This window comes from Numenius arquata, chromosome 26 (assembly GCF_964106895.1).
Source record: "Numenius arquata chromosome 26, bNumArq3.hap1.1, whole genome shotgun sequence".
In the NCBI taxonomy this organism is placed as follows: Eukaryota; Metazoa; Chordata; class Aves; order Charadriiformes; family Scolopacidae; genus Numenius; species Numenius arquata.
In genome coordinates this window covers 4,941,754-4,948,442 of record NC_133601.1, presented here as the reverse complement: position 1 = coordinate 4,948,442, position 6,689 = coordinate 4,941,754, and positions in this window count along the sequence as shown.

Sequence of the window (6,689 nt, the reverse complement as noted above, 5' to 3'; positions counted from 1 at the left end):
GACTTGAGTTTGCACAAAAAACCATCAGCCCCAAGCAGAAGGGATTGAAGGAATGGATGATGCCAAGGGTTTTATCCCAAGGGTTGGACTCGGAAACTTTTCCTCCCGACTCCACAGGAGCTGTGCTGCCAATACACGAGAAGGTGCTACAAACCAGAGCCAAATTCCAATTTACTCTCAGCTGCCAACCCAAATTCCAAACTAAAACGAAACCAAATATCTCAAAACGGTCTGGAGAGCCGAATCAGGCAAGGAGAAATCTGCTCCATACGCCCCCCCACGCACAAGAGTTTGTGTCAAGTTGTGAGCCTACGGAAGTCAGCATTTTTCTAAAAAAGAAAAAAGAATTAAAAAAAAAAAAAAAAGAGAGATATGTGTGTACAAATATATATATATATATATATATAAACAAGCTGCCCTTTTGTCCTCCGTGTTTTATGCCCCAAGGATGTTGTGATCATGAGATGTGCAGAGAAATGACAACTGTCTTCTCACAAGCCATGCTCAGCCTGAAACGTGGGATAAGCCCAAGGGTGCGCGGGGACACTTCGATTCAAGCTGACAGTTTACAGCCCAAAATGCTTCTTGTGCATCTTGTGGAAAACTTATCTCTTGAAATCAAGTGGGAAAAATTCCCACCTGTTACAAATAGCGCCAAGGACGGCGGTGGAGCCTGCCTGGGACACCCAAGCTGATGGGAATGTCTCAAGGGATTGTTCAACAGATGGAGACCGATGCAGGAAAACCAAAATATTCTGTGTAAATGGGTACAAAATGCCCAAACCCAGGTTTTCCTCCCCGCCCCCCCCCTCGAAGTGCCAAGTTATTTTATCAGGGGAGGCAGGAAGAGGGACGAGGCTCTTTTCACATTTAGGATCTAGATGGGATGTTTGGGTCAGGTCCGTGTCCACACATATATGACATTCATCAGGCAAAAATTAGCTGGTTTCACCAACCCTGGGATGCTCTGTGCATGCAAAAGCCGCAGACAAGTCTCCTTTTGAAGACTGAAAAGCCTAAACCAAGACATCCCTGGCCCAGGCTTGGGGTTGGGACATCTAACCGCACGGTGAGCCCAGTCTCTGCACTATTTCCAGCTCTCCTTCCAAACAGGTCAGCTGTAATACAGAGGCTTTTTCTGGTTTATTAAGCCTGTTTCCCTGGTTTGCTTGCAGATCTCTGATTAGAAATTCAATTGCGAAGTGAGACAGTTTCTTTGTCTCTTTCCTGCCTCTCTGAAATGCAAAATAATAGCATCTGGAGAGAATCACTCAGCAGGTCTGCACACATCTCCTCCCTGGAGGCACACGGATAACTCCCACCATCACTAAGGGGAACTGCCCAAGCCCAATTACAACGCACTCCAAGCCAAAACCATTGCAGAAGGGAGTTCCAAACCCCAAATCCCAGCCTGAAGCCATCTCCTGACCCCCAGGGGACTGACAGAAGCTCAGGTTTGCTTCCCGGCACTCAGAAATCACTCTTCTCACCCAGCTCCCAGCAGGAGCGTGGAGCAGCAAATCCCTATCTCCATACATACCTCGAGGTCTACTCAATTGCTCCAAAATACAACATTTACACCCCGTTTCACCTGTAACCATTTATCTTGCTGTGTCCCAGCCAGAGCCCTCCTGCAAGATCATACAAGTAAAGTGCCCAGCCCGAGAGCTCCTAACTTCCAATTACTATTAAAATAACAACAATAGTTTAAAAAAAAAAAAGTTAATAAACAACACCTTTCAAGCTTCCGGAATTTATTTCTAATCTACTGATCACACCATCCTGCCCCAAAACCACGTCTCCAGATGAATAATTAATACAGCAGTTACAATGCAAAGTTTAATACACAAATAGTCCCTTTTCCTATCGTAGTATATCCACCAAAAAAGCCCCCATCTCTGCTGGAAGCTAAATCACACTCATCAATTAAACACAGTGGTCGCTGCACCCCGGAGAAGGGACAGTGAGTCCCAAGAGCAGCTGAGGGTGAGAGATGACACTCGGGTGTCTCTGTCCTTCAACTTCCCACCCCAGACAAAAAGGCTCCTGCTTCTGTGCAATGTGATACAGCCGGGGCCAGGAGGGGATGAGATAGGCTGCAACGTACGTCTGGGGTTTGGTATTTGGTGTGGGGGGTGGCTAAGAGGAGCTTTGGGTAAAGTTCTTCCCATAGTAGCATCTCTACAGAGAAAAAGTCCAACCCTCCTCCCCAAAGCGGTCTCTCTCTGATCGTCGGGTTTGTCCGAATGGGTTTTCATAAATAAATGTTTCTTTTGTGAGATCACGTTGCAACCAATTAACGAGCGTGCAATAAGAGGTGGCAACTTGGTGGGAGTGGGAGGAGAAGCGGTGAAATTTTGCGAAGGTGAAAAGAGGAGCGAAAGGTAGTCAGTGGGTTTGGGGGACCTTTGGTGTGAGGGGGGTGCTCTGGAATTTCAAAATCACAGCAAGAAAAAGCATGGCCCACAAAACTCCGTCATCCACAAAGCTGGGACCAGCCACACGTCACCGATTTCCAAAGCATGGGAAAGGCTGGAATGTCTCCTCAAGCACAGGCAGGACTTACCTTCTCTGTCCAGGGCTGATGCAGACAGGAGACTTGAAGATGGTGGATCAGCGCCGGAATTTCTAACTATTCCACTGGCTGCAACACGGAGCAAATCCCTGACAAAGGAGCGAACACTCTGGTTTGGACTTCCCAAATCCCACCACTCCACTGGGACAGACACCAGGACAGCCCAACTTTTGGCTTATCCAAGGCCTCGCCACACCTGATAGGAGAGAAAATGACAATGTAAGGAGCAACCAGCCCTTCTTCACCTCCCAAAGCAAAGCCCCCAACCCAGCCAGCCCTTGCAATCAGCTCCAGCCGGCTGTAATTTGCAGTTTTTAATTAGAGGAGCGTTACCGAGACACAGCTGATTGGCATCGCTGCCAAAGGCCCTGTCCCATGTGCCTATTAAGTTCTTGTTATTTATTTTCATGGGTTATTTTATCATGCAAAAAGAGGAGAAGGAATAAACAGTGTCATGCACTGCTGCTGCTGTGCTTCTCACACACATCTACTTCCAGCCCAGCTTCCCGGCAGCGGGAATCCGAGATCCGAGCCCACTTTACAGCAGGATTTGGCACGTCAGATCCAAACGAGGGGTCATTTTATTTCTCAGCATCCATCCATCGCCTCTCCCAGAAGGGTTTATGCCCCTTCCTAAACGCACTGCACACACACACACGCTAAATAAACCTGGTGAGAATGTGCTTATTGGTTATAAAAAATACTCCTCAGCCACAGCAGCCCGTGGCAGAAATGGTACGGGGAAGTCCAAACTCATCCCAGTTTGCACATTTCCTCCATTTGCAATTCCATATGAACACCCCCCCCCAAAAATCAAGAGCTACGTGGTGGGTTTGGATCAGGGCTGAGGCTCTGGGGAGAATTTGAGGTGTTTTTTTTTAACAAAGGAGGGTGAAAATTTGCAATTTCCCTGCATTTGCAGCCTGGTGAAGTATTGACGAGCTCTTCTCTAAGGATCAGCACCCTCCTTCCCTAGCTGAGGCCTTTGCCACTCGTTGCATGCCACAGCACTATGTGTTCTATGCACACACATAGAAAGTCAAGACCCACCTGGTGAAAGCACGAGCACCCTAAAGGTGACACCCAAAGAGCAGAGCCTTGTTGTCACCCGGTTGTGTCTTTTTATAGCTGCTCCCAGCCACCACGGCGAGTTTGGCAGACTTCAGCGAACCCATCAATCTGACGATCTGCTCGAGCAAAGACACAAGTTCAACTTAATTAACATTTATGGATTCCACAGTGTTTTGCATAAATGTTTGCTTAATACACAAGTCAAAAATATCCCCAGAAAATGAAAATTAAAGCCAGTTAATTGCTTGCAGCTATGCACCAGTGTGTAAACTGGGGTTTCCATAGCACCAAACGGTCTGTTAGATCGTTATGACAAAGTTAGAGCTTAAAGAGAAACAACTGGAGTTTAAAGCGTACAGAGGAAAGCGGATTCTTCACGTTCTTCTCTCGACTTCATGAGGTCCCCACTTCCATTTCTGTGCAGATTGCAGCAGATTTCGGTTTCCCCGCCGCAAACAGGGCGACTTCGGGAGGAATTACAGGCCACAGTGAAGCAGCGTCTGGTTGTTGAGACAAGCAATTACTTTTTATTACGGAACTAAATGAATTAAGCAGTAGCTAATGAAAGATTTGAGAACCCACAACAGCGATTCAAAAAATCAACCCAATCCAGTTGCGAGCGTGAAATGAGGATTAACTGCAGTTTTCATATTCTTGGTGCCAAGTAACCACGGCAAAAGGACTTTCCTTCACACGGGCGATCCGCGAATACCTGAGGAGAGGAAGGGAGCGGGTGAGAGCGACGATTGCTTAAATAGCATGCTCAAGTGTGGCCACCACTGTAATGGGCTTGATTAAAAGTCAAATATTAGTAATTTGAGTAATTTGATGGGCAGGGAAGCGTGTCGCAGAAGGGTCTAGGAAAACCCAGTGTGACCCATGCTCTCACTACACAACATCAGGGCTTCAGGGAATCAGAGAATCATCTGGGTTGGAAGGGACCTTTCAGATCATCGAGTCCAACCATCAACCCAGCACTGCCCAAACCACCACTAATCCATGTCCCTCAGCACCACATCTGCCCGGCTTTTAAATCCCTCCAGGGATGGTGACTCCACCGCTGCCCTGGGCAGCCTGGTCCAGTGTTTGATAACCCTTTTGCTGTAGACATTTTTCCTAATAAATTTCATCCTAGAAGACATTCCAGGATGGAGATCCCAACCGGGACAAGCCACAACCAACACACCCGCTCCTGTGCCACAGTGATCCTGCTATCCCCCTTCTCTTTTCCTTTAAGGAAGGTATGAGTTGGGCAATTATAAGTCTCCCAACAAAAAAAATATTCTGGTTTCCAGAAGACCAAGGTGTCAAGAAGAAGTACAAGCCCTTCCTGAAGCTGCAGTCATTCCGTATAGCAGTGTTTCAGGCTCAGAAGAGCATTACTATGCAAAGCACCTCCAAAAACATTATTCCTCTTATTGCAAAGCAGATTGTGCCGTCCAGGTTGATTAAAAAGGTTTCAGGGAGGTAATGAGAGCAATTTTCAAGGGAGGTGAAAGGCGAAAAAGAGAAAAAGAGGGTTGTTCTGAACCACTCTGCTTTCTGCAGAGGCACCAGCCCTGAGATCGCAACAGCAGATAATATCTGAATTGAGGGATGCGTAGCTGATTATTACAAGCTGTTCACCATCCAAAAGCTTCTCTGATGCACGACATAATCAAACGGCTGCAAATTTGCATTTAAATTGAAGAATTTAGGAATCCATACCCCAAAGAGGAGAGGTCCTTCTTGGGTGACGCTTCTGATATCTCACAGCCTTCACAGAGGAAGGCAAAAATTGCGGGTGACACCAAAGCACCCCCAAAACCTGTCCTGCCGCCCTTCGCCAAGACACCCATCTCTGAAAGACGTGATTGAAATCCACATCCCAACTGCTCTGCAGCAAATAACCCTCCAGAGAGCAGAGTCCCTACAAGATGCCCCATCCCTGGAGAGGTTCAAGGCCAGGTTGGACAGGGCTTGGAGCAACCTGGTCTGGTGGAAGGTGTCCCTGCCCAGTGCAGGGGGGTTGGAACTCGATCCGATCTTTAAGGTCCCTTCCAACTCTAACCATTCTATGGTTCTATGGGTTTGTGGTTAGATTTGTGTCTTGCAGCATGAAGGTTGTCAGCATTACAAACCTCTCCCTCCAAAACCTGCCCGGTGTTTGACACCGGACAGGAGCGGCAGACACTACCCACACCAGGATTTCAGCAGCAGCACAAAAAAGGCCACAAAACCGGCAGCAGAGGCACATTGGGCACATCTCCAGGGACTTCTGAGTCACTCAGCGTGCCCAGGGGATGGAGCACGTAAGGGATGGGGGCAATGTCCTCCAGAGCAGCTCTGGTCTGAGATGCTCTCTCAAGATTTGTCAACAAAATCCTCCCCGAGGACGTCACCCATGCCCTGTGCAAGCAGAGGAGCGCGGTGAAGCTCACTGTCCTGCTCTGCAAACTCTCTTCCTTTCCTCAAAGGTGTCAGCACCTCTGAAAACACCGGTCCAGTTGGCAGCCGGTGCAAGGACTCAGACTCCCACCTATTTCCCCTGGGATGTGGGGAAATCCTCTTGGATTCAGATTCTGCATTACACTAGTCCTTCCTCCTCTCCCCCACGCAGAGCTCGGCTCTGCTCTCAGCCCCTCATTCCTGAGCACCAGCCTAGTTTGAAATGCTCGTTTCAAACTGCCAAAAGTCCTAAATTACAAAATAAATAGAAGTCAATTAACAAGCCACCAACCCAGCCAGTCCATCTAGCAGCTCTGCAGCAGGTTCCTGCAGTCGGAAATGATTGCCGGTGTAATCCTCGGGGGCTGCAGGCTGGCGGTTTCGTCCGGACCAGTCTGCCCATTTTTCTTCCTTTCGCTCGTAAGGGAAAGTTGCCAAGAACAACGTGAGCCGTTGCGTGGGCACAGTCAGACCAAAGCTGGGGAGAGGCACAGCCTCATCTTGCTGCTGGCGGTCCCAACAGCTCCAGAGGATTCACAGCTTATCACATCCCTCAGCTGCTTTCGGCCCCTCAATCTCATCTTCGTCGCTCCATCAGGACCTCGAGGACTTTTCC